This window comes from Octopus sinensis, linkage group LG1, assembly GCF_006345805.1.
Source record: "Octopus sinensis linkage group LG1, ASM634580v1, whole genome shotgun sequence".
Taxonomy (NCBI): Eukaryota; Metazoa; Mollusca; class Cephalopoda; order Octopoda; family Octopodidae; genus Octopus; species Octopus sinensis.
The window spans coordinates 61,146,348-61,171,347 of NC_042997.1; the positions used below are offsets into that span (position 1 = coordinate 61,146,348).

General features: G+C 33.8%; 2 protein-coding genes across 5 annotated transcripts in view; one reads left to right on the forward strand and one right to left on the reverse strand.

The window, feature by feature from the left end:
* Positions 1-25,000, reverse strand: part of LOC115211016 (potassium channel subfamily T member 2-like) — a 752,122-nt gene that overhangs the window by 404,105 nt on the left and 323,017 nt on the right. The window lies entirely within an intron of this gene.
* The window catches only part of LOC115211004 (glycosaminoglycan xylosylkinase-like), a 411,994-nt gene continuing 409,898 nt past the window's right edge, over positions 22,905-25,000 (forward strand). The window contains exon 1 of one of the 3 annotated variants that reach the window (XM_029779846.2): positions 22,905-23,005. The gene's annotated coding sequence lies outside the window, so the exon portion shown is untranslated. The remainder of the gene's footprint in view (positions 23,006-25,000) is intronic. The other 2 variants (XM_036501526.1, XM_036501514.1) reach the window with 2 other exon arrangements.

A 25,000-nucleotide genomic window follows, 5' to 3' on the forward strand; every position in this document is an offset into this window, starting at 1 on the left:
ATAGTTTTTTGATTTAATTATTCTTTAAATATCAAGATGTTGATTGACTGAAACAAGACACAAAAATAATATCAAATATTCTGATTTAAACATCAGAAACCACAGAATATTGGAAGTTTGATATTCAGTGTTTTGTAACAAACAAGAGTTGTACTAAAATATTATTTCAATCAAGACATCTTACTTCTAAATTTTCAATTTAATTCTTCTGTTTAGTAAGTAATCTACTAGGTTATATGAGGCATACTTCGATAGATTGTACTCACTGTTGGATTTTTACAAAAACTGGAAACCCTTTGTTAAAATATGACATAAGAAGGTCTCACAAAAATTGAAAATATCGAAATAAATCTTTTTTTTATTTTAAGGCCCTTTGATTGTGAAGCCCTAATGTGTTGTTTGCTAAGCTTATGACTAAATTAGTCACTGGACATAATGGGTCAGTAATCCAAAGAGTCATCCTGAAGAGTCTTATGGCTTAGTTTTCAGATAGAAAAATCTAATGTATGTTAGCCTGGTTGAACCAGTTTTATTACAAGAAACACTTATAAGTGTGTTTTGTGACTCCTTGTCTTGACATTTTATAATAATTGCAAACGTGAATCACAGATGTGCAAGTGGTGTCCTTTGTTTCCATTCTTCTATGTAAACATGTCTGGTCATAAGAATATATTACCTTACATGGGAAACAGGCAAGGGTTGGCAACAGGAAGGGTATCCAAGGTTAAAAAAATCTAACTCAGTGAATTCTGTCTGACCCATATGAGCAAGGAAAAGAGGAAATTATGATGAAAATGGTGTGTGTGTGTGTGTGTGTGTGTGCGCGCGCGCGTGCGCACATGTATGTGAGTGCATGTGTGTACAATATTGATATTCTACAGCTTGGCTTATTGCTGCCTGAGTGAAATGGTGATACGATGTTTACATTCTGTTGACATTATGGTTAGTTGCTTTCAAATTTTGAAATAAATTCCTTACTTGAAAAAAGCAGATAAGGATTAATGACAAGAACATCTGGGTATAAAACACTATTTCGAATAAGTCACCACTAGCTTTTTCTATGCTATATAAAAGAAAACATCAAAAAGCAACCAAAGATTCAATAGTTACGGTCTTTTACAAAATTATATATAATGCAAAGGAATTGGGATTTAAATCAGGGTAGATACATTATGGTTAATGGCATCAAATGGTAAGAAACATTTAGAATCGGTTAGAATAACCAATTAAACTGCATATCCTATGATTAGTAAATTCTGAGTTCACTCCAATGGATTTCATGTAGAATACAGGGTATACTATCAAAAATCCTATAAAGCTAAACGTAAACTATTTCCCATATGGATGGGTGAAGTGAATTCACCTGTATGAGAAACACCTTGAATAAAGCTGTATAGGATTATCAACTTTTAAATTTAAACATGCACCACAATTGATTTAATATAAATCAAGTAATTACACAAAACTATTATATCAAAGGACCTCAATGCACTTATTCAGCACAGCAGAAACACATGTTGGAATGTAATATGAAGAAAATGCTTACTAATGAATAAATTTTGAAGATTTATAACTCTCCATTCATCATTATTATGTTGTTTTATATATATATATATATATATATATGAATGTATATATCTATATATCTATATCTGTATCTATCTATCTATCTATCTATCTATCTATCTATCTATCTATCTATCTATCTATCTATCTATCTATCTATCTATATATATATATATATATATAAATAGATGAGTGTATTTTTACCTTGTTAACAATTAACACGGAAAAAATAAATAAATAGTTACCAGAGCAGCAAAAATTGCATTGTTTATACCATTTATTCTTTTGAATAGTATCAGTGGGATTTTCGAAACATGTGTCGAAAGTAAAAATATTTGATTACACCTGCGTTAAACTCCATTTATTTATTCATATATATATTTATATATATATATATATATACATATATATATATACATATACATATACATATATCATCATCATCACCATCATCATTATATAATGTCCACTTTCCCTGCTAGCATGGGTTGGACGATTTGACAGGAGTTGGCAAGCCAGTAGACTGTCAAACCATACAGTCCACTTTGGTATACTTTCTGCAGCTGGATGCCCTTTCTAATACCAACCATTTTACAGAGTGCACTGGATGCTTGTTACATGGTACCAGCACCAAGTAACTTGCAAGAGTCACCAACTAACTTGCAAGACAAGACCCCCTCAACTGAGGGGTGTAATATTGAGTGGGTAGCTTTGTGCAAGGTAACAAGAGGTTAGAGTATAATAAAAGGACAAAACAGGTGTCTTGCAGCTGAGATTTGTCTACATTAGTTGCAAAAAGAGAGAGGAGAAGAAGGAAAGAGGAAAAAGAGAGAGGATGATGAAGGAGATGTCTGAGTATACTTTGAAGTTAGGAGAAGAATAGAATTCAAGGGCCAAATTGAAGAAGTGATTAAAGAAAATGCTTGCTCTTTATACAGGGTTGAAGCATACACATATGGAAAATGCATGAATTTTGCTTCGTTGGTTTATATAAGATCAATGGCTTATATAAAGCAAGAATTTAACATTCTTTTTTAAATCTCTAAGACTAAACATGGGAATACATCAACTGTTTTTTTTCTTTTGCTTCCAGTTATAAAAAGATTTATCATTGAGAGTTGAATATATCACTTTTTCACTTAAATTTAGCATATTTAGTAGATATTGTAAGGGAGGTGGTCAACATTTTCAGCCAACCATGATTGAATCATTGCCAAAATGTAATTTATCTTTCAAAACCTTATCTTTCTTTGTTGCGTCAAGTTCTATAGTCGCATCTTATTGATTAAATGTTTTGATATGCGAATTCAGTATTGGGTTAATAGTCATAAATTAAGATAGATTATTAATATTTGGTGTGTATTGATTATATTTATACATAGTGTGAATCAAGGTATTTTATGTTCTGGCTTTATATTTTAGTCTATAAGAAAACTCAATACCACTGAAAATTTTGGCTAAGTATTAATTTTCATCACCGTTGTTGTCATGATTATTGGTGTCATCATCATCATCATCATCATCATCATCATCATCATCATCATCATTATCATCATCATCATCATCTCTGCCCACCCTTACTGCCATTACCATTATTGTTATTGCCATTATCCACAAGCCATTGAGGGAATCTTTGCATGGCCACTCAACCTGTCTGAAATGGTAACTAAATCTTCCTCCTACCACAATGCTATCTTGACAAAACAGAGAGAGAGAGAGAGAGAGAGAGAGAAAGAGGATATTCCTTGCTGAGAAAGTTTTGATCATAGGTCTCCTCAATCAGAGTAGACTTGGTCTAAACAACATCAGCAGCAGGACACCACCACCAACAACAACAACAACAGCAACATCATTATTGTGATTGTACCATCAGAGATACTACTGTTAGTCTTTAATTCTTTTTTCCTTCTGCTTAACATACTTATTGTGTACCTTTCTTCTACTCTTCTGTGATGTATAAACCTTCAAGGACCAATTTAACTCCAGTTAACTTATGACTGTATCCATGGCAACAGCATTTAATTCATATTGACACAGTTCACCCCATTAATAATAGATTGTTTTTAGTTGTTTAGCTCTGATCAGTCAGACCCATGATCAAAAGGCATTCCAGCTGTTACCATTTTACCATCTTTACTTTGCAGATATAATGTAACTAGGATCACATTGTCTAATGTGTTCTTTATTTTTAAGATTGCAGGATAAAACTTGAAGAAAATCTGGCCGCTATTTCTTGTAGGCCAAGAGACAATGAGGAGACTATCTCTCAAAGGTTCAATGGATGGTAAGCCAAATTACAAGGTGCAAATCACAAATGTGTTACTCCAGATTTACCATATCTCAATCAAGTGGAATATCAAACTGAGGTTTTTGACATGCATCATATGGGATGCAGTAGTTGTTGGGGCTTAATGCTTTTTGTTTACATCATACTATCCTGTGTGTTCCTGTATGTCTGTTGTTGTTGCTGCTCTTTACCCCAAAGTCGGGCCTAATTGAATAAACCTATGATCAGAGACATGTCTGTCATAATCATCTTATCTTTTTCCTTTTCTTGATTAGGATAGCTAAAACGACATCATTATCTAATGAGACCTTCCTTCTTTCCTTCTTTCCTTCTTTTCTTATGATAACAGGGTGTGATATAGAGGAGATTTGGTTGCTATTTCTTACATGCTTAGCAGCAGTAAAGAAGCTCCCACATTGGTTTGACTTGAATATCTGTAGGTTCTGGTAGTGAGTACAGCAAAGGCTGATGTGGTGGACTTGGTATTGATCATAGATATTGCTGACAAAGGCTTAGTACTAATGATAAGAAAGTAGAATGGAAAACCTAATAGATGCTTCATTAGTTCAAACTCTTCCATAATCTTAGAGAATACAGCAAAGACCAGTTGATGCATTGTTCTTCTACATAATATGAAGTCACCTGTGATTCATCAATATTATGATGGCTGGAAGCATATTACCTATTCATAACATATAACCACTAATTTATGTTTAATTTCTTGTAGTTTCATTTTCTTGTTGTCAAGGTAAATGTTTAATTGTTTGACAGACACCAGACTTTTTGGAATATTTCTTTATTTAATTGTGATTTCTCCTTATTAAATAGCTTTGCAAGTTCTGGAAACACATGGCTAGGCATTTAAATAAGTGAAACTAGACAAGCTGTCCATTTTCATTTTTGTAATTGTATCTCAATAATAGAAAAAACACTTTATAATACATTACTGTAAAATGCAATATATGTCAAATAAAAAACATTTGATGTCATTAGTATTACTTTAACACAAAGTTTGATTCCTAGAAATTAAATCTTTCTTTTACTACAATCAATTATTTAGCTTCATAAAGAGAACCCTTTTTCTTGAAATTGATATTTCATTCATATTCCTTTTATGTAGAGACGAGGTTACCAACTCACAAGTACAAAATTTGATACTGCTATGAGATTGTACTTTAAATATAGTTCACTGACCTCCTAAACTCTATTATTACTTCTACTTTAGAAATGAATAGTTGAGACTGTGTGTAATACATTGGGATATTTAACTCTTTAACAACAAAATTAAATTTCAAGGTCATTTCAGTAATGATGTTAAATATCTCTCCAAACTAGAATTAGTATATTCTAATAACTTATGTGCCTCAGTAAATTTGACATATCTAGAATAAAAAAAGAAAAAACTAGTTTGAATAATGATATTCCTTAACAAAAAATAGATGAGTATATAAAACTGCTTTCTGCTGTTAAGGGTAATGAGATTTTGAGTCAATATATCTGACTACCACAGTAAAATGGTTAATGCAAATACTTATATCTATAGAATAATCCAATTCTATGCAAACATAAATTAAAAAATTGCTTGACAGACTATGTCCTTGTGTAGTCCATTTTGGTGGTAATACTGTAGCTAATACTTTATGTCATTTTGTCAATTTCCCTATTGATGATTCTTCTGTTAGTTCTATCCTATATCACTGATAAAGCACATTATGATAAAACCTGTGGCTTAAAGACTATCTCTCATCTTCAGATTAGAACATACTTCAGCTTTGAGCAGCTGCTGATTTTACAAAGCTTCAGTGACATGCATTCTCTGCTCCCAGTTCCTACATCTAGGTTGGTGTTGCTGCTACATATTCAAACATATTCTAGACAGCATCCAAAAGACAGTCATCTGTTGATTGTCAGACTCACTGGCCAATACACTTAAGTTCTAGCTAGTAAATATGTCTCCTCACTCTTCTGTTTTTTCTTTTTGCAATGGCTTCTGCTTAGAACTAGCTAGTTACTTTCTGACTTCGTCCAAACTCACCTAACACACTTCTCTCTCTTTTTCACATCACCAAGCTTAATCAGTTTCTCCAGAACATCACCCTCTGGAATTCTCTTCTTGCTGCTGTTCATTCTGAACATCAGTCACACAAGCGGGAACTCTCCTGCCCACTATTTTACAGTTGATTCTATGGGTTCTTTGTCAAATGTATCTCTGCTAACTTCATGCAATCTTATTACCCTCTATTACTCAATAATGATGACTCAATAAGCATTAATTCCAAAGAGAAAGTCTCTATGTTTGTTGTCAGTTTTGCACCCAGCTGCTCCCACTAAAACCCCTCCAATATCCTTTCTCTCAGTATCCTCAGTCACTTCAAAATAAAATGTCCTGTGACCTTGTAGTGTTCCTTTTATCACTCTTAAACAATGCATTGCTGAGCTAACATCTATTCTCCCTAAACTCTTCAGTATTTATCTCTGTCAGCATCTACCTTGATCTTTAGAAACATGTAATAGTGTAACTTCTTCTTCTGAAGAGCAACTCTACTGACCTGTTCCTTTCATGTCTAAAATTGAAGATGACAGAGACACTCATTAACAAGCACCTTCTCCAAAATCTTGAATCCTTTTTCCTCTTCAATTACAATAAAAGTATTGTATCCTATAAAGCCATATCTATTTGAGTCCTATTTTCTTGTGTCATTTACTATTGTGCCTTTGCTCTTGAGAAATTTGGTGAAAATATTATTGTTCTTGCTATCAGCAAAGCATTTGATCATATCTGGCACGAAAATCTCTAACAGTTTGCTCTAGTAAACTACCTTACCCAGTCCTTCTTCCTTCTAGAATTCCCTCTCTTTCCAGGTTTTTCTTGTAGTCGTCAACTTGTAGGGGTTTAAGAAAAGCATCACTGCGTCAACTTCACCTGTCTTGAGGGTCTATGGACAGCAAGAATACAGCTCCTTCCTCCAGAGCAAAGTCTGTCTCAGAAGACCAACAAAAGTCATGGGTGCATATTCCTTCCTTCTAACTGAACTGTAAAACAATATATATTGTAAATTTGTTAGTGTAGAGAGTACTATAATGCCAAGAGTAATGTTTGAATGATTCTCTAGTAAGTTTTCTTCAATTGATTTGTGATTAGTTAACACTGTGAATCAGATGACCCCCAACTGGTAGATACAAGTTAACTCAATGAATGATCAGAAGTTTACATTTTTTCTCTCATTGATTTTTTTTTACCCAGAGTTCAGTAAATACAATGATGTACATTTAGTTGGCTTAAAAGTGATGAGTTCAACTACTAACATTGGGGACTGTTTTTTTTTTTTAATTTTGTCTCAGAAGGAGATTAGGATGTCAGACTAGAAATATTGAAGCACTACAGATATCAATAACACGAGAGTGTTTGGTGGATGAAAAATGAGGCATAAGAAAATCAGCTTGCCTACACAACTACCATTCATATTTAGATTTTTTTTCTTATTATTTTGGTGGGGAATGTTAAGATTAAGAAGTAACTTTGCCAAATAAAATAAAATAAATAAATTATTATCAGTCTTCAGTATCTGAAATAGCTTTGGCTTTTAGTTCTGATATTCTAACATATTGATGCTATTTGTTAAGTAGGTTGTATCAAAATACTTGTAATTGTGATATATATTGGGTTGGCATGTAAGTTCCCACTGGTTTTTTTAATTTTGGAATTTATTGGTTTTTAAGTTTTGGAATCTATTTTTTTCGAGAATTCTAATTTTGAATCATTTTGGAATCTATTTTGTTTTTTTTTCTAGTTAATTTTAGTTAATTTTTGTTTATTTTCAGATCATTAAAATGGAAAGTCAAGTTAAGAAAAACGAGCATTTTCGACACCTTTTTGCTTTTAATCAAAGTTCTAAGGCTGCAGAAGCTGCTCGCAACATTTGTGCTGTGTATGGAGAGGGTGCCATAGCTGAAAGAACTGCTCATAATTGGTATGCTAAGTTCAAAAATGGAATTTTTGACCTCAAAGACGCACCTCATTCTGGCCGTCCAGTTGAGTTTGATGAAGAGTGATAAACCAACTTTTGCACAAAAATTCTCGTCAAACAACAAGGGAACTAGCAGAGAAAATGGAATGTTCCCACACTGCTATAGAGAAGCATCTTCACTCATAGTATGGAGCATGGGTTCCGCATGCTTTAAGTGACAACAACAAAAATCAATGAGCCACAATCTCCACTGGTTTGCTTGCCAGTCACCGCTTAACTCATGGACACAAGCAACAATTTCTTTGCTGTATCATTACTGGTGATGAAAAATGGTGAATGTACATCAATATGAAGCAGTGTAAGGGATGGCTTAGTCCCAGTAAACAAGCGACACCGCACATGAAACAAGATCTTCATCCGCGTAAAACGATGTGCGTATGGTGAGACTGGGAAGGGCTTATCCATTATGAATTGTTTGAATGGAACCAAATGGTCAACGTGGAACTCTATGTTCAACAGATGGAACAACTCAACACGAGAAAAGACCTAATCGTTAGCATGGAGTTCTTCTGCTGCATGACAATGCCCAGCCTCATATTACCAATATGACCAAGGAAGCCATTCAAATGCATGGCTGGGAAGTGCTGCCACACACGCTGTACTCTCCTGATTTGGCACCAATGGATTTCGATCTCTTTCGGTCTCTTTCAAATGCTATGTGCTGAGTTTTGTTCAATACTGTTGCAGAATTGAGAGCATGGTTGGATCAATTTTTCGAGTCAAAATCGGGTGATTTCTACCAACGAGGTATTGAAAACCTTGTAAAATGTTGGGAAGAAGTTGTAAACAACAAGGGTGAATACATTATTGATTGTTATTTTTTATTAAACATTTTTAAAAGATTTAAATTTAAAAAAAATTTAAATTTAAAAAAACGGTGGGAACTTAGTTGCCAACCCAATATCTTAGACATACAGAGTTTGCAATTTACTCTTGATTCCAGGTTGAAAGCATTTAATCTCACTTAGAAACACATGAAGTTTCTGCACTTGATAAATGCATTATAAAACTAAGGTCTGCCCTGGGGTTGCTGGAACTCTGAACAAGCTGAAATTCACTACAAGTATAATTTAAAAAAATTTTTACAAGGAGGAGAAAAGTAACTGTAGAAATAAACATACAATGCGTAACTCAAAGTGAACAGTTTGAACACAGAATCAAAGTTTCAAATTGTTTCATTAATATAACTGGGAGAGAGAGACAGTCCATATCTATATTGTCATTAATGATCTTAACATACTTTTGTTACAAATACTGAGTGGATGAGTGAGTCAGAGGAATGCATTGATCACAGTAGATCTATCAGATTTTTTACTAATAGGTTAAAATTTATGAATAAAAAGAAAAACCAAAAATATTGTAAAACATAAATGATCTTAATTAAAAACTTTTCCTTAATTTAAGATCTACAAATGTTTTTGTAGAACTTTCTATTCCTATCTTTTTCAGAATATTATCTTCTACTGACAAAATTGCCAAAGAATTTAATCTGTCTAATGTCATATCTTTTTGGGTTTTAGCTTACTAAAGCTTCTTTCTCCTATAGCCCCAGTTATAGGCATTGTAAGCATTATTTTTAATGCATCTCATGGATTTAACATGACATCTTGTATCTTACTACAGTTGAAGAATTGAAAGCTTTACATCTCCAAAATTGAATTTTTTGCAATATCTAGTTCAGTCAAAGAATTACATTCATTAATATCCTTATTTTGTTGATACCTTAACTTATCCTCCAACCCTTGACATGCTAATCTCAGTTTACTTTTGTTTCACAAGTTTTTATTTTCATTAAAAAATTTTCTTGTGCTATTGAAACTGAAATTCTTCAACCCACTCAGATAAAGAATTAATAGGATTACATTGAATGCATGATTTATTAAAATCTTCTTTTTAAGTTATTTCTGTTTGAAAAATTAATGAACTCATATTCTCACTATCATTTTTCTTTTCAACATATCTTTTTTACTTATAAGAATGGGTTCTATATCTAATTTTGGAGCTAAGTTATTTCCTTTGCCAGTGCTTGTAGTGCTTGTTCATGTTTATTTGCAGCACAATCAATTAAGTAATAAGAGATACTACCCATTAATGACAATCCCACCTATGCATTAATTTACCTTTGACTCCCATGCTCACTTCTGGATTATTTCAAAATAAGCTTAGGGTGGTGAGGTGACAGAATTGTTAGCACACTTGACAGGATGCTTACCAGCATTTTATTTGTCTTTATGATCTAAGTTCAAATCACACTAAGGTCAACTTTTCTTTTCAATTCTTTCTGGATTGATAAAATAAGTTCCAGCTAGCCAACCCTCTCCTACAAAATTTCAGGCCTTGTGTCTATAATAGAAAGAATTATATAGAATTATTTTTAAATAAGCTTGACTCTATTAAGAGAATTTTCACTTTTGCTTTTATTTCATTTTATTTATGATTTTTACATTTTCCCCTTTGTATAGATACCCCCAAAAATGATATGGTGCCGTGGATGACTGCTTGAGTTGCTGATATCATCAGATGATAAAATAATAATAATAATAATAATTGTGTACAGTGCTCAGGTGCACTACAACTCATCTAAAGTGTATATATAATCAGGTGTAGTTTCGGCGGATTTCGGAAAGCATGAGGGCCTTAAAAGATGCAGTGTCATGGCAGTCAACAACTGACGCAGGCAGTTTATTCCATGCTTCAGCAACTCTGAGCGTGAAAAAATGTTTCTGAAAGTCATGAGAGCTGTATTGTTTTCTGACTTTGTAGGCATGTCCACGTGTGTTAGACACATGGAGATCAAAAAGGTGTTCAGTGTTGTTGTTGGTGAGGTGGTTGATAACTTTGTGGGTGTTTACCAAGTCCGTCGCCAGACGCCGGAGCTTCAGTGAAGGCATTATGATCTAAGGCATTATGCTTAAACTCAATGAAAAGCAACAATGAGCTTCATGTCTTCCTTATTTAATTATCATATTATTTTCAATTTTTAAAACAATTCTTTATTCATTCATTTTGCAATGCTAAGAGAGATTTGATTCTTTGGAAAACTTATGATTTTATATTAATTATTGCAAGCATTTTACAGTTGAATATCTCTCTGATTTAAACCACTCAAATATGAAAGCCACTTAGCATCTATTTAAATGAGCCTGAACTAAATGAAATAGTATTTAAACCCTTTAGCATTCAGATTACTCTGTCAAATGTAATGCTTATTTATTCAGATTGCTTTGAATTAATCATGCATTATCTTGTGGCTTCAAGATTTCAATGAAATGATTGTCTATTTTTAGAATGACATTGTAGAGTAGATGTAGGAGGTCAGATGTGGCTGCTTTGAACATAAAACAAGCAGAATATTTAAGCCAGATACAGCTGGTTTAAATGCTAAATGGTTAAACATAATTATTGACTTCAACCAAAGGTACTTTATAATGACATTTAGCCAGACAACCTTTTTCCATAGAATTTCTATCAGTTTAGCTATAACCGATTCATAATTCTATCAGCTGTTAATTTAATCACTTGACTAGGAAATCTATAAAAAATCTCATGTTGACCAAGCAAAAGTAATAAATTGGTGTTTGCAGAATCAGTAGAGTATTGGTTTAAAAATAATGCCTTGCAATATTTAGTTATATCAAGGTGGTGAACTGGCAAAATTGTTAACACGTCAGGCAAAATACTTTGTGGTATTTTGTTTGTCTTTATGTTCTGAGTTCAAATTCTGCTGAAGTCAACTTTGCCTTTCATTCTTTCAGGGTCGATAAAAGAAGTACCAGTTGAATACTGGGGTCAATGTAATCAATTTAACCCCTCCCTGTAAATTGCTGACCTTGTGCCAAAATTTGAAACCAATATTTAGTTATGTCACTTTACATTTGAAGTTCAAATCTTACTGGGGTTGACTTTGCCTCTTGTTATTCTGGGAAAAGTGTTGGTGATAGTCAATATAATATGTCTGGTTTGCTTTAATTCTTTTGATATCAGCCTGCTTGAAACTATCTCTAGTTCAGTTATAGAAGCCTTTCCATCTAATAGACTCATATCCAAATTAAAACTTTCCTTCATAATTTTATGTAAGCATTTTTATGTTCCAAACAATAGCTTAATTATTTACTCAATTTACTAATTACCATCAAATTCTTTGAATTTGCAAGTAATTTCATTATTGCAACTTGGGGAAAGATAGAATGTGTTTACATTACTGGTAATGATCTTGACATGTTCTTATGATAAACAATGTTGAGGATGGCTGCCTGACAGAAAGTCTAAAAGTTTGTAAGCAAACAGCTGAATATTTGAAGTAGTTATTTTACTAAATCCTTTAAAATTCTTAGTTATTTTCCTAATTAAAATTTTCCTCTTCCCCTCCCCTCCTCCTCCTCCTCATCATCACTACCAGCACCACCACTGCTGCCACTGCCACCACTACAACTGCTGCTGCTACTGCTACCACCACCACTACTATCATCATCATCATCGTCATCATTCTATATCTGCTTTTCATCACAGTTTGAATCAGTGCTTGTTCATAGTTCCTGCCTTCTTAGATGCCTTGCAGGACAGGAAGTTCATCACACTTGTCCATTTTTATTTTGGTATGAATCCAATGACAGAATGTACCTCCTAACATTAACCACTTTACAGAGAGTCCTAGATGAACTTTATCATGGAACCAGTACTAGAGAAGTTATTTAGTATGCAGGCAGGTATCCATCACTGCTCAGCTCTTACTCTACTTCCATTAAATTAAGGCTAAAGATAATCATTGAATTTAGGAATTAGAAAATTCCTACAGTATTTCAGTCAAAGGTACTTCTTACTAATATTTAGTGAAATGGCCTCCCCCACCCACACAGAAATCCTATTAATACAACTAAAACTGATCCATAATTCTATTAGCTGTTAATTTAGTCACTGGACCAAGAAATCTATCAAAAATTTCATGTTAGCCAAGCAAAGTTAATAATTGATGCTTGCAGAACTCTGCAAACTCAACCAGCAGAATTTAAGGTCAGTTATCACTGGGAGCTCCTGCATGCTGGTAACTTAGCTTTTATAACAGAATCTTTAGAAGATTTGGAGCAGAAATTCCAGAAATGGAAGTAAAAACTTAAAATACACTCAGCAAAAACAAGTTTTTGTTGGAAGGAAGACAGGATCCTGATACCTCTTGAAAAAAATTTGTGCTCCATATGCAGAAAAGGTATTGGGAGAAATCCTATATGGTTGGTAGAAATTCTACATGAGAATCTACTTCATTAAAAAAATATTGTCACAAAAGGTTTAATCAACTGCTGTATCTTACAGAAAATGTGGCCTTGTGTCCATGTTAGAAATCATTATGTTAGATAATATCTACAGAAGTGAATATTGCTTGACATTAAAGAAATTAAGTGCTATTTCCAGAAGATATTTGCAATGCATCAATCAGTAGGATTATTTCTAATGATAGCCTTATTATTTTATTCTTGTGGCCATTGGTACATTCCTATTTGTTGTATGTAATAAATGAAATCAAATTTAGGATTTCATTTATGATACTTAATAAATACTTAATCATATGTCTGACTATTTTAAATCTTTATATAATAATTTGTCAACATTGCATGTATTATATTCTATGAAATGAAAGAAGCATGACAGAAAGTTAATTTGTCCTTTATTGGTTTAGACTGTCATAGCAACAAATGTATTCTTCGTACTGGAGCAGAATCTAAGTTGTCGTTTATTTGCAGAAACTTCTGAATCTTCTTGTCAATGGGTTAACCATATGAAGTGAGGCATAGTGCTAATGTTCCATCTGCCAATTATCAAATAAACATTAATCTATCCTTAAGAAAGACTATGATAATGATTATAATAGTAATAATTCATTTTGATTATCATCATCATTGTCATTACCACCACCACAACACTCACCTCCACCCCTACCACCACCACCCAAATCGCCAACTGTCATCATTACAATCACTGTCATTGGCATTGTTGTTTTTGTTGTTTGATAGTTCCTGTTTCTGCTCAAGTAGGATGGGTCTACATTATAGCATTTCCGTATTAATCTTAATACATCATCTTATCATTGCAGCTCAACAAATACTAGATTAGTGGTTGGTAGATTGCATTGTAGTGTGCACTAGTAAGGATTTACATATTACATATTAAATGTGTGTCCATATTAAATAGTCATTAAAATCTGTTTCATGTTTTTCCAGCAGTGGTAACTGAGTTATGGAGTTATGCAGAATCAGTAGAGTATTGGTTTAAAAATAATGCCATGCAAAATTTAGTTATGTCAAGGTGGTGAACTGGCAAAATTGTTAACACGTCAGGCAAAATACTTTGTGGTATTTTGTTTGTCTTTATGTTCTGAGTTCAAATTCTGCTGAGGTCAACTTTGCCTTTCATCCTTTCAGGGTCGATAAAAGATGTACCAGTTGAATACTGGGGTCAATGTAATCAATTTAACCCCTGCCTGTAAATTGCTGGCCATGTGCCAAAATTTGAAACCAATATTTAGTTATGTCACTTTACATTTGAAGTTCAAATCTTACTGGGTTTCTATTATAGCAACCAGAAAGCAAGGAGCATATGCAAACAGGTTGAGAGCAGGCTATAGCAGAAAACAAGTCACATATGGGGGATATCTTGAATCACTAGTATGCCCCACTTTGATTCAAATAGATACAGAATAATTCATGATACTGATGATGCAATAATCAGCTGGCTCTCAAATGTAAATTTAGAGATATGAGAAATACCTTATGAAACAACAACTAACTTAAAGTTGGTATTCAACACCTCTAATGATAGTGGCTACTTCAAACATAGTGGTTGCTATTTAAATGATATTTTATTTTATTGAATTCTGAAGAATGAATAATAAAGTTGATCTCAGCAGGATTAGGACCGAGAACATAAAAGAAGACAACCAAAAATATCACAAAATATTTTGATTGGTTCCACTACAAAATCCACTCCTTGTTGTTGTGTGGTAGCTTGTGTTACTCAATGATCCTGAGTGTTAAGAAAGCAGAATACAAAATCCTGGCAGAGCTTCTGTCAAGTCTAATGTTTATTTATTTACATTGTTTCAGGTTAATCATGCATTACCTTATAGCTCCGAGATTCCAATAATGTGATTGTTTATTTTTAGAATAATATTGTAGGGTAGGTGTGAAAGGCCTGTTCTGGCCTATTTCAACATAAAATGGGTAGAATATTTGGGCCGGATATGGTCAGTTTAAATGCTAAAGGGTTGAAGTTCTCCCAAGACTGTTTCTATTTTTGCTCTTTCTGAGGTCAATAAAATATATCTCTTTGGCAAAAGAGACTGATAGCATAAATATCAGACTTAAATATATAAGTATTGGTTTTGATTTGTCTGAGTAAAACTCTTCAGGGTGGTGCCTGGGCATGGCTACAGTCCAGTGACTAAAACAAGCAAAAGTAAAATTGAAAGTAAACCACAAACCATCACTAGTTTCTCTGGATCCTTAAATGTAGAATAATTTATTTGATAAAGCAGTTGTTTCTGAAGATGGATGACTTTCCTACTTCTGACCACTCAGCCATGAAGTGGAGAGCTGTGTCTCTTTTCGTTCACTTGGGGAAAACTGATGCCAAGAGTACTATACAATGAAGGTAGTATGTTCAACCCCCTCCCTTATGACTATGTGGTCAGTAGTCCAGCAGCTTGACTCCACAGTAATTGTCCATCATATATGCGCATAAGAAATTAATATATCAAAGTGTGAAAATAATTTGTGAACACTCCAATATAAGCTGCTTACCAATTGTTATTGAAGAATAAAAAGCTAATAGAATTTTGTCTGGACTTTATCTCAGTCACTGAATTTGGTGTGTTTAGTTTCTAATTATTTTGAAACATCAAAGCATCTTCTTTTCTTGTGTGACACTTAATGAGCAAATGCAGATTGAACAAATTGAAGTCTGAATAAACTGTGGGCTGAATATAAGGGGAATTCCTAAAATTAATCTCACTTCATTATATAACCGCCTGCTTAAACCTATCAGCAAATAAAGTGATTATAAGAAATTGAGGATGATAATGATATCATTGTCATTATATCTTTGTTTCCATCTCAAACATTGTTCTAGGATTCACTTGACTTAAACAAGTGCATAAGAGAAACAACAGCTGCTCTCTGACCTTGTGTCTTTGCTGTAGTCATCACTGGAGCCTAAAACTCATGAGTCAACAAGAGAATCTCTATGCGATCACTTTACCTACTAGAAATATCAGTCAAACCTCCCTTAACTTTCACCATACTCATTATATAAAGATAGTATGCAGCAGATAATGTACTCTTACATTTTCCTAAAATTGTTTAACAGTATTGCGTTACCAAATACTTGGTATCTGGATTCACTTGAGATACATTCCTGATAGAATGTGTTAATTTATCTCTTTGCTTTTCTTTCACTGTAATTAGGCCTTGGATTTGATTATTGTTAACTTATCCTATTGCAGGCAGCTGGAAATACGTAATCTTTTCATTTGAATAGTTGAAATGGACGGTATCAGCTTTGAAAAATCTGCTGTTACAATTTGGGGAAATATTTATATTTGTAGAATTACCTGATCCCACAAATAGTAAAATGCTAGTAAAAAATGTAATAAGTAAGACTACATAAACATGCTTATGATATTTGTTACTTCTTAAAAGTTTTAAGTTAAATTTAAAAAAATCTTTATATAGATTTCTATAAACAGTGAAAACAGGCAGGTTTTCAAAATGTATAACTTGGGTATGTATGTTTACAAAATTTTGCCTGAGGTTTGTGTGGAGATAAACTTTTCTTTTTTTCAAAGTCGTTCTAGTTTTAATTCAGTGGTATAGAGTCAAACTGACCATGAAGTAGATGTGTAAATACATAATTTGATACCTAATGTGTAATAACCATTTACTACAAAGTAAAACAAATGGAACATAATTGCATCAGTGTGTATTTTAGAAGGATTATGACTGACTTTACCGCTGTGTGATTCTTGCCTATTTTTTTTCATTCTGGTACTGAATAATAAGACGACATAAAATTTATCTTGAAAGATAATACAACTTGGATTGCTGCCAAACGGAAGAAAGACTACAAAAATAAGTGTATGATATTTAACAACGACACAAATAACTTCTTTTATTTCTATCTAATAGAACAAGCAACACAAATATGGTTTGTTTAACTATGCAACCTTTCACCTCTACTGCATCACCTGACATAGTTTAGCGTTAATTTATAGGTCTAAGGAGGAGAAGGAAAATGTATCTGCTGAATATATAATGTTTATAATACATACTTCCTAACAACTACATCACTTCATGTCATGTCTCGTGAATCAAAGAATTTAATCATGATAAAAATTAGCTACATAGAATATAAACCTTGTTTACTGTGTTTCATATTTAACACATATTTAAAAATCTGTCTCCTTTTCTTTGCCATCATCACCATCATCATCATCATCATCATCACTCTGCTACTGGCTCCCAAGCATCCCCCCCACCCCAACAACAACTCAAAGTCATCATAGATATTATCATCAACGAAAGACTAACATGCTCAGCAGCAGCAGCACCGCCACTCCCATTACTGTTATTGCCTTTATTATCATTGCTAATACCACTATTATTGCTAATCAACAACATCATCATTATTGTTGTTGCTGTTGTTGCCGTCATCATCATCATTATCATTATTTCTTCCACAATGATTGCCAATCATCATCATCATTATGATTATCATTTACTACCAGTACGACTAACACAGAATCAGTCATAGCCACCATCACTGAACCATCATTATCATTATATTACATAAATCCAACCACCACCACCCTCTTTAATGTAGAGTAGGGAGTTAGTAAGGAATTCCTGCACTGGATATTGCAAAAAAAAAAAAAGATAAATAAAAATATTAAAAAAAAAACAACAAAAATGGTTTTCCAGACAAGTCTTCCTAGTAGCAATTGTGGTGCAAATATTTTCATGCATCCAATATTTAATCATGTCTAAATTCATCCAGTCATCTTTTTTCTTTGTCATCCTCTTAATATGTTATGTTTCATTCATTTCCCATGAAAAGCAGTGAGAAGAAACAAGAAAAAAATAGAAAAGAAAAATTTGAGAGAGAAAAGGCAGAGTACCTGTTTAAATGCTCTCTTATATTTTACTTACAACTTTTAGATTTTTATTCAAGGTTATAAAGTAAGTGCCAATGATATGCTGAGATCAATTAAATTGATTATACCCTGGGTCAAATTTATATAAGGGCCAATATGGGTCATGGCTGAGGAGCCCCTTTAACTTAGATAAGCTCTGGAGTCAAAAACAGAAAAATATACTAACAGCAAACAAATAATTTGTAATTTTTATTTATTTATCTTTTATTTGTTTCAGTCATTAGACTGTGGCCATGCTGGGGCACCACCTTGAAGAAATTTTAGTTGAATGAATTGAACCCAGTACTTATTTTTTTGTCGAACTGCTAAGCTATAGGAATGTAAACAGATCAACACCAGTGGTGGTGGGGAACAAGCACAGTCACAGTGAAACACATACACACGTATATAATGGGCTTCTTTCAGTTTCTGTCTACCAAATCCACTCACAAGGATTTAGTTGGTGCAAGGCTGCAATAGAAGACCCTTGCCTGGGGTGTCATTTAGTGAGACTGAATCTTGAATCATGTGGTTGGGAAGCATGCTTCTTATCACACAGCCATGCCTGTGCTTATATTATTAACTCAACTTTTTAATCCAATAGAGTTCTTTTTAAATTATTGAGCTTTCTTTTGATTTATTGGACCTTTTTAGAATTAAAAAGCCATTAAATTTAATTGACTCCCTCTGAATCAGCTGAGGCCTTTTTAAGTTTTGGGGCCTCTTCAAACTATATGGGGCCTCTAGATTTGATAGGACTCTCTTTATTATCTGATTATGTTTTGAATTAGCAAATACATAGTGGTATCCAAAATGTATTGGCTCAGGGACCCCACTAATCCAGCTCTGATTATACTCAGCCTTTTGTAGCGCTAGTGTTACACGGAAGTTAATTATAATTTTTCAGCTGCATTTTCACATGTATAGAGAAGATAATGGCTGGAGGAACTTGAGGGAAAAAATTACTAAGGGAGAGAGATGCAGGCATAGCTGTGAGACTTGGAAGTTTATTTCTAAATTACATGGCTTCAGGTTCAGTCCCACTGCTTGGGAAAATAGTCTTTCCTTTGTTGAAACAGATATTGATATATTTGTTATGTTTTAGCTAATCGAAATCAAATTCGATGACTGGCATCCATGCTAGTGAAGCACTAAGAGTACCATATGAGTGTGATTGTTGCCAGAGCAATAAACTGGCCGCCGTGCCGGTGGCATGTAAAAAGACCATTTGAGCATGATCATTACCTGCGTTGCCTTACTGGCACTTGTGCTGGTGACACGTGAAAAAAAATTTGAGCAAGGTCATTGCCAGTACCACAGGACTGGCTCATGTGCAGGTGGCACATAAAAAGCACCATTTGAGTGTGGCCGTTGCCAGTACTGCCTGACTGGCCCTCATGCCAGTGGCACATAAAAGCACCCACTACACTCTCGGAGTGGTTGGCATTAGGAAGGGCATCCAGCTGTAGAAACTTGGCCAGATCAGATTGGAGTCTGGTGCAGCCATTTGCTTCGCCAGACCTCAGTCAAATCGTCCAACCCATGCTAGCATGGAAAGCAGATGTTACACGATAATGATGATGATGACTATGTACTTGGTCTTCACTTCAGCTTTATTATTATTCTAATTTTACTGAGCTTTGTCTGAAATCTTTCGTCATCTGGTGACCTCTTCAGTGTATCTCATCCTGTTCTGTTAAGATTTTAAATCGATCAGTAATGTAATAGAAGACAAATAATTAAATTTATTATATGCGAAACTGGTGCATTACTTTTGACCAAGTTTTATGTTAATCTTAGTTGAGTGGAATACATATATTATGTTATATCTTTTATATTTTACTTATTTCAGTCACTGAACTGCGCCATGTTGGGGCAGCACCACGAAGGATTTAATCTAAAAAATTGATCCAAGTACTTATATTTTAAGTCTGGTACTTATTCTAGTCTTTTTTTTTTTTGCTGAACAGCTGAGTTATGGGGATAACAAACGAACTTATTGTGTACAGTGCTCTGGTGCACAACAATTCATGAGAAAAAGTAGCCAAAAGTGTATGAATAGTACATAGAATAATGCATGGGGAAGTGAACAGTGAATGAGTCATTTATAAAAAAAAAAGTGCATATACTGTTCGTGAATTTCAGGAAGCATGGATGTTTTGAAGGATGTAGTGTCCCGACAACTAACAACTGGAGCAGATAGTTTATTCCACGCTTCAACAATTCTGAGTGTAAAAAGCATGTCCATGAGTGTTAGACAATAATCACTCAAAGCCACACACAAACAAACATACACACACACAGATACATACAGACACATACAACAATCTTCCACATAGTTTCTATTCACCAATTTCATTCAAAAGGTATTGGTTGGCCTGGGACTGTAGAAGATACTTGCCCAAGGTGATGTGCAGTGGGTCTAAACTCAAAACCATGTGACTGCAAAGCAAGCTTCTTAACCACATAGCCACACCTATGCCTGTAATATTCAAGTCAGTGGGGGGACTATAAGAACTTAACAAGGCAGTTTTTTACGTCATCAACCTATTAATCCCTACACCCAGCCAAATCACATGCCACTGCATTAGAAAGGAAGGAAAGGCATATTGGATAAGATAATCCTTTATGCACTGACTTTTCTTGTAGTCTTTGATAGTTGAAGGAGTTGATAAACGTTTGAAAGTTCTTGTAATGACTGTACCCTCCTCAGCATTAAGCTTGGTCAAAAGAAATATTTCTACTTATTGAATAATAGCTTAAGTTATTTTGTTTCAATAAATACTACTATTTGTTCAAGTGGTGATGAACTTCAAATACTGCAAAAAAAAAAAAAAATTGACAGGCATGGCTGCATAGTTATGAATCTCACTTTAAAACCATGCAGTCTTAAGTTCAGTCCTGTTTTATGGCACTTTGAGCAAGTGTCTTCTACAGTAACCAATGCCTTATTAGTGAATTTGGTAAAGAGAAAAGTGTGTAGAAGCCCTTCATATATATATAAGGTGAGCTGGCAGAATCATTAGCATGCTGGGCAAAATGCTTAGTGGCATTTTGTCTATCTTTATGTTTTCAGTTCAAATGCCATCGAGGTCAACTTTCCCATTCATCCTTTCAGGGTTGATAAAATATGTACCCGTTGAGCACTGGGGTCAATTTAATTGCCTTAGCCCCTTCCCTGAAACTGCTGACCTTGTGCCAAAATTTGAAACCTGTATATATGTGTGTGTGTCTTTGTTATTTGTCCCCACCACTACTTGACAACTGGTTTATTTACATTTCAATAACTTAGTGGTTTGGCAAAATGGACTGGTAGAATAATACCTGGCTTAAAAAATAAGTACTGAGATCAATTTGTTTGACTAAGCCCTTAAAGGCTGTACCCCAGCATGGTTGCAGTATAATAACTAAAATAAGTAAAATATAAAAGTTGACCTGTTTACTCCAACAACTAAGTTAATATGCAGATTTCTTTTTCTATTTCTTTCTTTTTTTTGTAAAGTTAGAATTTTGCTAAAACATCTGGATGTTCACAGCTGAACTACTTTTCCTCATTAATCTGTTTGATTTGGATTAGACATACTCTGTATCAATGGGTTTTCAAGTTCTTTTTCTTCTGCTATAGAGTCATACGCAGCAGTGCTGGCTTACTCCATGTGAAGAATATAGTGTAAAATGGTTGGAATACCATAAAAAGGATACCTGACATATATTATTTGTTATAAATCCCACAATGGTCAACTTTGCCGTCCACCCTTCTAGGGTTGATAAAATTAAGTATCAGTTAAGTACACTAGTTGATATAATTCACTGTTACCCCTTCCTAAATTTTTAACCTTGTACCTATGTAACAAACAAAATTCATTAAATTTAATATTACATTTTCAATGAGCTGGATACATTAAGCTCTTTCTAACAAGTAACTCAATTCCAGGTACAATTTCAGAAAGTCATATTCACATTTGACTATGTTGCACAAAATTTGCTTTTGCTTATAAACATTGCTGTAAAACTTACACAGCCATACAATTATTTTTGTGTGTAACCCTACAAGTATGCATAACTCAGCTTGAGAAACCCTACACTAAATGATAAAACAGCAGCCAACCCTCTTTCAAATCATACCCTATTTTCCTACTTTCTTAAAAAAAGGAAATGACATACAGGTCGTTGTAATCTTATATGTACTAAAAAAATAATAAAGACAGTGATGGTCACAGGTAGAATGGCTGGTCACACGTCTTTCAGGACTGATCTAATAAATAACAACAAAAATGAGGAAAAAGTTAATGGCTCTAAGTAAATTCCGTGCTGTAATCAACTCCAGTACATTTTCCATTGACACATGAAGCAAAGTTAAATCGGGTAAGCAGAATAAAAATGAATACCAAAATTTATGAATGGGTCTCAAACTGATAACTATATTGACCATTCTGTATGAGCATTCATTTGAGTGTCGCTATTATTTTTTGAAAACAGAAATCACAAGTAAATGAGTAAAGAGAGAATTCTGTATTATAATCGGTGGCTATAACTGTGCATGAGTTGTGTCATAGTGAGATACCAAATATATATATATAAAGGAAAACAGCCTTCATCATTTAGTGATGACAAATTAATTTTTTTGTCTATATTACTAAGGAACCTTATTTGTCTACATACGCCAAAGGCACGATAAATGCAATTTTAATTCCATCTAAGAAATACATTGTTGACAAACAATAATGTTACTTTAAGCATATGTATATGAAATAAATAAGAAAATAATATATTTTAATCAACTATATTTTACTACACTTTTCGTCTTCCGTAAGTATTATTTGCCAATCAAAACCATTAACTTTCAGCTCCTTGGATACCGGAAGCTCTTTCTGATTACACTGCTCTAAAGTTTCTCGTGTTATTTTCTTCATGTTCTTACAAAATAGGATATACGTGGCTATAAAGGTAGGGATGTTGCTCATCTTTCAAGCTATCGCTAACTCTTTAAAAATAGTTTCAGGTTAAAATAAAATGCTGTTTATTTATACATCTCCCTGAAAGGTTCTTGAGACTGACACTTGCTTTGACGGTGGTAACGTGTATTTGTGTTGCGTGTGTATAAACACACATATAGACATGTGTATGTAGGCACGCTGATAGTAGTGAGAGAATGTTTAATTGTTTTCGTTCTGAATAGCAGCAGATAGATTGTCGGAGATAATTAACACTATAAACAAAAAGAGCTCACCAACCCGTACACGAAATAAAGAGATATCTTTTTATTTTATTTTAATTATGAAATATCAGGCTTTGTTAAATACTACTGCTACTTCCCTCTGCATCTCGTATGTGTTGATTATAAAAAATAAAAAAAACATTTCTTTCCCGCCCACTTTCAAAAAACATTCATTCATGATAAGGATAATTACTTTATAATATTAATGATAAGTAATTTGATTATCTTTTGCATTATTAGGATTGGATCGGAATTTTTTTTGCCCCTTGTTTTCTTTTTTGGATATAGATTGCGTACGAATTATGAGAAGCTGTGACAGTTTTCAACCTCACTTAACCGAGTGTAGATTAAAATTCCATTAGCTAAAAACTTACCAATCCGACTATACTAGTCCTAATGAAGAAAATGTACGTTGCTTCACCGGCTAGAAATAGCAACAAAATCTTCCATTCACACCCTACATCATAAATAAATATATGTTAAACAAGGTTTTCCACCATAAACTAGACGGGATTATCATGGTTGCACATAGGTTCGCTTAAACAGTGTTTACCCGTGGCTAACACATGTAGTCTGTAATAGGTTGAAGCTGCTTGTAACAGAAAACAGCGGTACTTCTATGTAGTTTTTTTAATTTTTATTTTTCTGTATTGTACATACACACCTACATACAACACACCTGTTTATACACACATACAGACATCATACATACATACATAAAGACAGATATACATCATCTTTTCAATATTCACTTTTCCTTGCTTGCATCGGTCATAGGTTGAGCTCGATTTTCTTCGGCCGGACACCCTTCCTGTCGACCAACCCTTTCATGTTTCCAAGTCAGATATTTCTTCTCGTCCTTCGAATATATATGCATTTTTAAAGATATATATTTGTTGACGTTCTGCGAGTAGCCTTCAACATTTTTTTTAATATGCAAAGGGTTTTTAACCCAATATTTACACATTATTTATAGCTTTATCTGCTTTGTGTTCCACCGTTCAAAAAAAAAAGTGTGTGTATGATCGTGACATACCTACACAAGTGTGTCCCGCTCTGCCGGCTTTGTTTCCTCATAACTTTTAGAAAAATGGATATTTTTAAATGACATTTTCTACAAATATGGTTCAGATAGTGTAGATTACGATTATATCAGAATTTGTTGTGGAAAAGTTTTTCCGAGGGTGTGGAGAGGAATTTTGGAAAATTCGCACGAGCCAGCTTGTTTGCCAACACAGATCAACACTAACCTCTTTTGAGCCTATTTGATCAGTTAGTCGGCCCATGACTATAGTAGAAGACACTTGCCCAAGGTATCGCGCGGTGGGACTGAACCCGAGGCAGCATGGTTGAGAAACAAGCTTCTTGCCATGCAACTAAGCATGAGCCCATCCACCCACTCATAGATAGATACAACCCCTCCCCCATAAAGATAAAACAAGTAAACAATTGGTATCAAGTCAGATTATGACATTTATATATAAACATTGGCGCAACATGAGGGTAGAATTGAACGTTGCGAAAGATTAGACTACAAGATCAGTTGAGGAATGTTTATAATGGTTTTGCTAGTATTCCCCTGGAATACGGTAAGACCAAATTATTGCCATTAGGTGAAGCTGGATGAGAAGGTGTACAGATAGTCTCTTACAGCTGTTTCACGAATAGATGTGCAGGTAGTGCATTTCCATACAATCAATCGGTAACTTACGTTATGGCAATCT